The following is a 10480-nucleotide window of genomic DNA, read 5'->3' as shown; positions in this document are numbered from 1 at the left end:
CTGAAGGAAAAGTTTAGTTATTAGAAGAAAAGTCAATTAAGTTAATTCATTATGTAAGTCAAGTAATTATGTTCAAAATGTGAAGTACTGAGCATTCTGGTTTTCTTAAAAATAATCCAGAGTGCTTTCTTGTACCACACAATGTGAGTAATAGACTTCAGAAAAGTCTTCCTGTTGATAACTGTTTCCCTCAAAAACTTAAGGAGTGTGTGAAAGGGGATTTCTGTTCTTTTCCACCTACCTCTATGAGTAGCATCAACTGGTAGTGTCTTTACAGCCCTTCTAGTGTCCTATTTTTGTTTTACATTAGAATGTTGTCACTTAATTTAAAACATTGCAGAGGAGTGCAAAATAGGAGAGGCTTTTTTTGAAGAGCAATTAATATGTTTGTACTGTTTTGGAATAGTTTTGTGTAAGCATGACTTCAAAGCAAAGCTTAGAGTAAAAATGACTGTCTGGCTATAAAAGAATTTAGATTAATCCTGTAATTTTCCCACAAAGGTGCTTCCTCTAGCAGTGGTAGCAACAGTAAAAGCAATAAAAACACAGTGCACCATGTGATTTATTTTTTTTTTTAGTTAGTTGCATCACCAAAACCACAAAAACTAGTCTAGAAAATACCATGATGCCAACAGTTTCCAGCCTCTTAGCAACACAAATAGTCTTCAAGTTGGTTCTAAGTTTCTGGTATCATGTAAATGAGTGCTTGTCGTTTTTTTTGTTAAAAATTTGGCCATTGAAAGGGCTTCTTAGTACAATGTATTTGGATACAGAACAGTGGAGTGTCCTAGACTGTAACTTCCTTTGATTGTTTCATGTAAGTTATCTACATGCCAATCTCTTTGAGTTTTGCAGCCACTCTTTACGTGCCAATAAAATAATACAGATTGCTCTTGGGAGCTGGAGGAGCTGTATTGCAAAGTAATGGCACATTCTTGCAGAGTTCCTCTTAGTTTTCAAGTAGGTTTGTTCAGCCAGAGTCACAGCTTGAAACAAGCCATCTAAAAATGAAACTTGCTAACTTTAGTGCCTGTTGGGTTGGGTTTTTTTTGTAACTAGGACTGCTTGACATTCATCTGCTAATGAGTGTTAGTATTAAAGTGCAAAAGACACTCCCCTGTTAATGTTTTTGTTTCCAGCATACTTAATAAGACACATCCCTTCTTTCAGGAGTAGGTTTAGTTGATGCAATTGTCGTACACACTTGAAATTCCAAAATGGTGAAGATGTATTTGGATTGTGTTTGGATTTGTCATTCCAACAGTTTCACAAAAGCAGAAAAAGCTGTTGTCATTGGACTGTAATAGGGATCCCTTTTATGTTTTCATTAAAACTTTCAGGGAACCAGCAATTGCAGCCAAGTGAACTGTGGGTTGAAGTAAAAAGCACTGATCTTCTTGTAGCTGTAGACTGCTTATTCTGTACAATTGGAAAACGTAAACCAGTAACTCACTTTGCTAACATCAGCTTCACTTGACTTCTAGAGGTACGCTGTCATGTTCCTGTATAAAAAAAGGTGTTTTAGAAGTGTATTATAGGGAAAAGACCGCACAAAAACATAAGATGGTTTCCAAAACCTAATGCTGAACATCATCTCCTCACTGCACAAATTCAGGTGCCTGCTTAACTCAAATACTTCCTTTATTTCTCTGAATCTTCTCCTAAAATAATAATAATAAAAAAATAGCCAGCTGTAGTGCCATCAGTGTAAAGTTGTAAAAATCCTGATTAAAAGCACAGACAAAAGAAAGGAGCAAAAGAAGGCAGGAAAGACAAATGTCTTATTTTGCTAAGGCAGTAATTTACATTTCTCTATTGAAGGCCTTATAAAGTATGTTTTCCTAACTCCATTTTTCCTTGGAATACTGATCTGATTTCTGTGACAGATTTTTTATAGATTTAGGCATCTTCACACTGGAGGCAAAATTATTATAGTGGTAGCTTAGGTTTAGCCTGCTTGTGTAACTTCCCTGCAGTCTCCAGAATAGTATTTTGTGCACAGTCTGGAACAATAAAGCTGGTGTTTGTTTATAATGTGCATCATAGCTCTTTACTGCTCTTTGGTGATCATGGAAACTCATACTAAGTGTCCTCTTGTTCTGCCACTTCAGAAATCATGCCTTGATCTAAAACAGTAGTTTATTATTTTTAGAAAGATCCTTTTTATGCTGGAAGAACCAGCATAGAAGGAAAAGGACCTTCTACTTGTACAATATGGTATATGGCACATGCTTGCATTTTTGAGTTTTTAACAAGTTAATCTAAGACCAAATGTACTTTTAAAATATCTTAAAAGTTTTAAGTTTGGGTTTTGAACCTGGGAGTTAATTTTGATTCTGCTCAGGAAAAGGTGGGTGCCACACACAAGACACACCAATAAAATGTAGGGTAGACTTGTAGATAATTGGGGAAGTTCTGTGGAATTCTTTTGGTATCTCCTTCATGTGGGTCTCCTTATATCTAGAAACGACTAATAGAATATTAGCCAGAATAAAAAACATATTTATACACTGGAAGGGGAGGAGGGAGAACTAAATAATAGGCAACAAACCTGAGCTTATTACAAGTATGGATAAGATATTCTAAGCAAGTCTGGCTATGTGCTTCTTTTATGTGCTTCTTTGAAGATGGAACATTTTTTGAAAGATGCTTTCTGAGAAGAAATAAGATTGTCAAGACGTGTGTTGGTTTTCTTTTAAAAATACAACCCAACCAACAAACCCTAACCACTGACTTCTCTTTCTATTTCTGTCAGAAATTCCTCTTTTGTTTTAGTTAAACCGTTTATTTTCTATTTCCTTACGTGGGATAATCAAGGGCTTGCAGAAGGGGTGTGAGAGAGGAGGAGCCCTCTGAGAGGGATGCTGAATGGAAACTAACATGCTGCTTGTGCAGAAGGGCAGCTGAGATCTGCTGAGCAGGGGAAGAAGTAGAAAATTACTTTGAGAATTGTTTCCTTTCTATCATTTGGCAACTGAAGTTACCAGTTGAAATCACTGGAGCAGATGTATTTGATCTTACTGAGGTCGTGCTCGAGATACAGCTGGCTTAGTTTTGTATAGTATTGTGCAAACTAAGCTATGAGACTAAGACTAAATTAAAACAAAAAGCCCAAATGCCTTATGCAGAGGACCAGCACAAAAAAAAAAGGGGGGAGGGGGAATAAGCAGGCTTCCTGTCTGTAACCTACTTAGCTCGCAAAAATGCATTGGTGCCTTGTATGCAGACTTGCAGGGATGCCTGATGAGGGACAGTGACTGAACTGAGGTTTGCAGTATTACTGTATGTGTAAATACTGTCATGTGTCTGTTCAATCACTGTTTCCACTTGATTGCCAGGGAAGCCGAAGTTTGCCAAACTAACCAGGGGAGTATATTATGTATCCTCTTCATCTCTGTGACTTCAGTGTCCCAGGCTTCGCAGTCACACCTTGGTGAATACACATTACTTACATGAAACTTTGTTTTTCAGTGATCAAACTACTGCGCTGCCATCTCCTTGTGAGTGGGACTGGGAGCCCAGCTGCACATCAAGGCTGAAGCATCTCCCAGGAACGAGACAGAGACACTCAAAAATCATTGCTCCTCACAAGGTACTAGTCAAGTTGTGACAGTTAGAAACTGGCCATTAGTTTAAGATGACAGATTCTTGTGCTGTGCCAGCTGTAATGTTCATTCTTGTAGCTATGTTTTTAACGGGCTTTAAGGTAATGAGCTAAGATCAGAACAGTGTTTTGGATTCCTGAAGCAACTTAGAATGAGTACATGCACGTTTGCTGAAAGCTTGATGGTGTACAGCAGGCCTCCAGAAGAGGAGAGACTTCTGCAATGAACTCAATATTCTGCCTAAGTTATGCAAATAATAACGCACAGGCCTGTACTAGTTCTTCTCTTAGCTAAACATTGGTAAAGAATGGATTTAATCTATGGTGATGTCTTCAGCAAATATAAATATTTAGCATGGGTTTGGGGATAAATAAATTACTTCAAGCGTGGAGGGTATTATTAATGGGAACTGCTTAGTGACTCAGTAGAGTCCTGGGAAACAGAATAGCCACACACAGGGAGAGTTGTTTTGCTGCATATTTTCTTATAGTACATCACTAAGGTAAATATAATCCTTTCAGCCTATTAACCTTGCTTTTGAAACCTTTTCTCAAGTGCTTCTAGAGAGAATATAAAATGTGTCCTTAGTTTTATGTGTTGATCAAACATGTCTGGCTTGTTTTTGTAAGTCATTAACAGATGACACATTTTAAGAGAGCAAAGATTTTTATGCTGGTCACAATACTATAATTGACTTATCTTTCATTCTTGAGCAATAAATAGCTATTGCTCCTTTAGTCATTACTTGGAAATGCTGGTATTAGTTGTCCTGTCTTTCTAATTTGTGATATAATTAACCAAAGCTACTAATCTTTTAGTTTAATGTTCTGGGAGTGAGAGGACAGGATGCTAGTTAGTAAGTCCCTAATGACGTGATGGGGGGGGAAACAAGCAAGCCCTGTTCACTTAGGGCACTTTGTGGGGGAAAAAGTCATACAAGAGTATTGGTAAAGCTTAGCTAGGCACGAATGTCACAGTTGATGTTTCAAGCAGACTTTTAGCATTTTCTTAAAAATAAAAAAACATTGAAGAATATGGTATGGTATGCAAACCTTACACCAGGGAATGTGGATGCTTGCAAGCCAAACTCTTAGTGAACAAAACTCCAGAATCTTGTACGCACTACAGAAAGATGCCTCAAAAGCTCTGCCTGTGGGCTCCCAGGAGCTGTGGAACTGGCAAGTGAATGACTGGAGTGGTGATGTCCATCTGCTCTCTCTCTGGTGATTGTTCCTACCCTTCACCATGGACTGTCACCAGCTCACTTTAGCCCTTCCTGAAGAGCAGAGCCCAAAAGCCAACATAGTACCCTAGCAAGGACCTTGCTCTTACTGAATAGAGCTGCAGAACTGCTTTGTTTCTTAATGAGCTCATCAGCAGGAGGCTTGCCAATATAAATAGGATGGGGAGAGGCAGAGCTTTGAAGCATAATTTTAGTGTTTTGAAGGACAAGCTTGGCTGAAGAACTGCTGTCTGGGGCTTTGTTTTTGAAATTAACCTCTGTATCATTAAAAAAAAAAAAAAAAAAAAAACACCAAAAAACCCACAAAAACAAGAAAGCTTTGTGGATGTTACATTTTGTGCATTCTGCATATTTTTTCTTGTTCTGAGTAAGTGTAATGATCTCCGTGAGAATGGGATCTTTGTTTTCATTACTGTGTAGTCTTAATTAATTTGAGCCATAAGAGTTGATTACCATGGTAAAGTTTTTGATGTTGTAGGGCTTAACTTCTCGGGAGGGAAGGTGGATAAATTGCTAAAAGCACAGGTTTGCTTCACAGCCTTGCAAAGGGTAGTCAAGAAGCATGGAGAAGAGAGGGAGCAAATGAGAAGCAAAGTGCATGTTCACAAAGAATGTGAATGAACAAGTTGGGGGTTGGGAAAGTATTTCCTTTCCAGTGTTGGTACACACTTTTGTGTGACGACTGAGGAGAAAAATAGTACATACTTATGTAGCTTGGATCTGTTTAAACTACTTGGTTATTTGATTTTTTGGAATGACAGTACTAGCTTTTGTAGCTTCTTAAATTGATAGAGGTCAAAGTACTTATGCCAGAGAAAGCTGGCTCAATATGTGTAGTCAATAGAGGGGGGTGTATGTGTGAGTGTGTAAGGTATGTGCTCAGGTAGAGTCATAGTGAAATCCCTGTTCACTCTAGCAGAAAGTCACATTATTTAGTTTGCTTGCCTTACCTACCAGTGTAATTTTCAAGACACTGCAGAACATTGCACAGATGAAAATGTCTTTAGAATAGAGTGTATTTCTTCATTCTCCCCACTTTTTTATTGATGTTAGCAAACACCTTTGCATGTACTCATGCTGTTTTTATCTATACTGTGAAATGCATCTACATTTTCTAATTCACATAACATTTACAAAGATTTAGCAACAAACAAAGCAAACACTCTTGTGCTCTTTTGTAGCACAATAAACCTGGGGACCTTAGTATATTTTTCTCAATTTTTGTTTTAAATGTGAGTACTGTATTTCATACTGTTAATATCTCTGATGTTGTTCCTAGGTTTCCAGCATAAAAGTGTTTGTCACCATAAACTTTTTTTATTTTTGTGAACTTGAAATTGTATTTGTAATTGGATTAGAACAATGCAGCTTCTTGTTCCAAATCTTTATCTACATGTTTTAAACTTGAAGCATCTAGGTAAATGGGTATGTCTGGACTAAAAAAAAACAAAAAACAACAAACCTACAGAACACTGTACCATGAGAACCTCAAGATAAGTTGGCCAGGTGAGCCACAGAGGATTCTGTGTGTATGAAGTACGTATGAAGTGTGGAATGCTCTTTATATTGGGCTCTGTATTTCTCCCCTGAACATAAGTAACAGCTTTACAGTTGCTGCTTTGAACCATTCAAAGTGCATATAGCTGTGCATGCTTATCAGAGATGGCCAACATACTGGACCCTCCAAGCTGCATGCCAAAATCCTTATGCTTATAATCACAAGTTGTACTTTGGAAATGGAAACAAGGGTCAGGTCACATCACTCTGCTTTAAGGTGGCACTTAAGTCATGCAGTAACCCAGGAATGGTAGGCTAATTCAGGGGGAATGGGACCTCAAGTGGTTTCTAGCCCAACCTCTTCCTCAAAGCAGGTTCAGCTGTGAGATCAGAAAAGGTTGCTTGGGGCTTTACCCAGTTGGGGTTTGAAAGCCTTCAAGGACAGAAGCAGTACAACCTGTCTGCACCGTAGGTACATGGCTTTGCTGCCCTCATGGGGAGAAATTTTGTTCTTAAATCCATCTGAACCTCTTCTGTTTGAACCTTTGTCCATCATCTCCTATCCTCCAACCATGTATCACTGTTAAGAGCCTGGCTGCATCTCCCCAGTCTCCTCCTATCAGCACCAATCAACTCCTGTTAAGTGTCCCTAAATCATCTTTCCTCCAGGCTAAACAAACCTAGCTGCTGCCAGAGAATCCTTTTGAAGGGCCAGTGCTTCAGCCCTCACCGTCTTGGTAGCTCTCCATTTGATTCATGTGTACACATGGTAACAAGTGCCAAGGTAGTACTCATGGCTTCTCTTCTCCAGTCCACTCAAAACAGAGGTTAAGATTGCTGTGTCATACATGTGACTTAACCCCAGTGTAGAGCTGAGTGTTTGAACCATACGTAGCTCCTCAGCAATTTGAGAGTCAGAGGTCGGCTACCTCCACGTCTTCTAATCCTGATGGTTGAATCTGTTAAGGCCCAGTTTACTATATAAAGAAGTGGACGTAATTGGATTTTTGAATCATTTAAGCAGAACTGGGCTGATTGATTTGTGTGATTTTGCAGCCTGATGACAAACAGCAGTCTAAAGAGATTGCTTGGAAGGGGAGGGGAAAAGGCTGTTTGGCAACATGGTATTTTTAGAAACTTCTATAGTGCCTTTCATCAGAGGATCATGAGCACTTGCTTAAAAACAAAAGCAAAACTGGCATCTTGGTTCAGACAGTTCAACAACTGGACTAACAGCCTACACTCCCAGTATGTCTTGCTGAAATCAGTTCCCAGTTCTTTAAGGAAGCTGTTTCCTATGCTGTCTAGCAGCACTACTAAGTGTTGAACATTTTTTTAATGTTCTCTAGCATTTTTTAAAAAAAGAAAAAGAACTGATTGTCAGAAGGGCCAGTTAAAAGGCTAGGTGTTGGGGAGAAGGTGGAGAGAACCTGAATCACAACATGGTAAATAGTCTTGGTTGCTGCAGGCAAGTTGCTGAATAGCCTTACTTGGTTGGCAGGAGTAACTGTGAGAGGCAGCTACTTGTTTTAAATCTACATCCTGTAATGTAGTGTTAAATGGATGTTCCTCTGCTGAGGCTGGAAGTAGCACAACTGCTTCATTCAGAGAAGCATTAGATAATTTATGGACTATGGCCTAGCTTTTGCATGACTTAAGCTACAGCAAGTGATCTCTCTTGATTAGTCCTACACAGACCATAGATACAATCTGATTGTAGTCAAACAATGTCTGCCTAGATTACTTAAACTGAAAGTCTCAATGGGAAATGTAATCACCAGAAGTGATTTGCATGTTTCTTATAAAGTTAATACCAGTTAATCTTTCCATGAAAGTTAATTTTAAAACCCCTACACATTTACATAACATTTCATTAAATCCCTGCATATTAGATTACTTCTGCAGTTACTACACATGCAAAATAGCTGGTCCTAAACATTGCAGAGGACAGGGGTGCACATTTATAGCCCAATTCATGAGATTTTGACATGGCATTGGTACCCTGCTTTTTGCAAGGCTGTATCACTTCCAGGACTGGCTGCAGCTCTACCTGCATTTCCCATTTCAAAGTGAGACAATCAGTTGGCAGGGTATGCAGCCATGCCTGAAAACACTTTAAAGTGTGCAGAGACAGAACAGACCATTTCTTTGGGTCTCCTTTCCCGATTCTGCTTGTGCTGCTCTCCCTGGTCAGTTTTGGCTACCTGGTAGGTATTCTGTATAGCACACATGATCCACAAAACAGGGTTTTCTGGGATTTAAGAGAAGCTGAGTTAGAAGTTATATCTAATTATACACTTTAAGATGTGCTTCTTCAAGCTGTGGTTTAGGGGTTTGGTTTTGTTGTTCTTCAGTTTACAAGTGAAGAGAGTGGGGATGGTGTCCCCCTTATGGAGTAGCTGTTAGGTACAATGGGTACTTTGTGTATCTGTTCTCCCATCTCCTGCTACAGGAGGTAGGAACTTGTAGTGCTGGAGGAGTTCATGCAGCTCCTGTGACTAATTACACTGCTATCTTGTATCCTAACACTTTGGGTCTAGGGGTATCGTCCACCTCTTGTAAGGCATATCCTCCCATCTTGGGACAAAGGGCAGAAAGTACCTAGGAATGTCTGAAAGTCTGTTGTCTGAAGCTGAATTGTCATCAATATGGGCATCTGGGCACTTGGCCAAGCCCAAGTGTGAGCAGGAGTACTAGAGGTCACTTACTGGCCCTGTTTTCAGGCTAGTATGAGATATTTATCTTCCCATTTTGGCAGGGTGACTGTTTGATTTGAGAAAATAAGAAAATAGAAAAAGATGTGTGTCCTCTGTACTCTTACAAGTGAGAAATTTTATTGACAAACATGCAAAATCCTTTGATAAGCCCAAATAAGATTGTTTTCATAGAATCATAAAAGATAGTTTGGTTTGGAAGGGACCTTTAAAGGTCATCTAGTCCAGTCCCCCCTGCAGTAAACAGGAACATCTTCAACTAGATCAGGTTGCTCAGAGTCCCATCCAACCTGGAATGCTTCCAGGGCTGGGTCTTCTACCACCTCTCTGGGCAACATGTTCCAGTGTTCCACCACTAGCATCCTAAAAAATCACTTCTGTGTATCTAGTCTGATAGTTTGAAACCTTGTATGCCTTGTCCTATCACTGCAGGCCCTGTTAAAACATTTGTCCCCATCTTTTTTTTAAGCCCCCTGAAAGCATGAAAAGGCCACAATAAGGTCTGCCTTCTCTTCTCCAGTCTGAACAGCTCCAACTCTCACAGCCTTTCCTCATAAGAAAGGTGATCCAGCCCTCTGATCATTTTTGTGACCATCCTCTAGACTTGCTCCAACAGCTTTGTGTCTTCCCTGCGCTGAGGACTCTGGAGCTGGACACAGTATTCCAGTTGGCGGTTTCTCCAGAATGGAGTAGAGAGGGAGAATCCCCTTCCTTGACCTGCTGGCCATACTTCTTGTGATGCAGTCCAGGTTAGGGTTGGCTTTCTGGGCTGCAAGTGCACATTGCTGGCTCATGTCCAGCTTTTTCCCCACCCTTCACAGGGTTGTTCTGTGTTCTCAATCCATTCTGTTGTTCTCAATCCATTTGTCTCCCAGCATATGTCAATACTAGGGGTTGCCCTGACCCCTGTGCAGGACCTTGCACTTGGCCTTGTTGAACCATACTGGCCCCAATACAGACCCCTGAGGGACACCAGTTGTCACTGGTCTCCATCAGGACACTGAGCTGTTGACCACTACCCTCTGGATGTGACCATCCAACCAATTCCTCGCTCACCAAACAGTCCACCCATCAAATCTGTGTCTCTCTAATAGAAAGAGAAACCTGTTGTGAGGGACAATGTCAAAGGCCTTACAGAAATCACATAGACTTCTCCACCCAGATAGATTTTTCCATCTTTTGTTACGGGGAAACTGATCTGAGACAAACTGATAGGCCCTTCCCAAGTGATGCAACTGAAAACCCACCTATTTTACTTGCATAACTGTGGTCGATTCCTGCATCTGTGTTGCACTTACCTCAGGCGAGCTGTCCCAAATGGGATGGGATGGCAAACAAGACATCTATGCACTGATTGAGATTAATTGCATATGATACTAGGGTCTTAACCCCTTAGAAGGCACAAGCACACTCCAGTTGTA

General features: G+C 40.1%; 1 protein-coding gene across 1 annotated transcript in view; it reads left to right on the top strand.

The window, feature by feature from the left end:
- Nucleotides 1-3475: 3475 nt before the first annotated feature.
- The window catches only part of TJP2 (tight junction protein 2), a 53970-nt gene continuing 46965 nt past the window's right edge, over nt 3476-10480 (top strand). The window contains exon 1 of the mRNA XM_010008439.1: nt 3476-3592. The gene's annotated coding sequence lies outside the window, so the exon portion shown is untranslated. The remainder of the gene's footprint in view (nt 3593-10480) is intronic.

The sequence above is a fragment of the Chaetura pelagica genome, unplaced genomic scaffold (genome assembly GCF_000747805.2).
Source record: "Chaetura pelagica isolate M959 unplaced genomic scaffold, ChaPel_1.0 scaffold232, whole genome shotgun sequence".
Classification (NCBI taxonomy): Eukaryota; Metazoa; Chordata; class Aves; order Apodiformes; family Apodidae; genus Chaetura; species Chaetura pelagica.
This window is presented reverse-complemented; position numbering and strand designations above follow the sequence as displayed.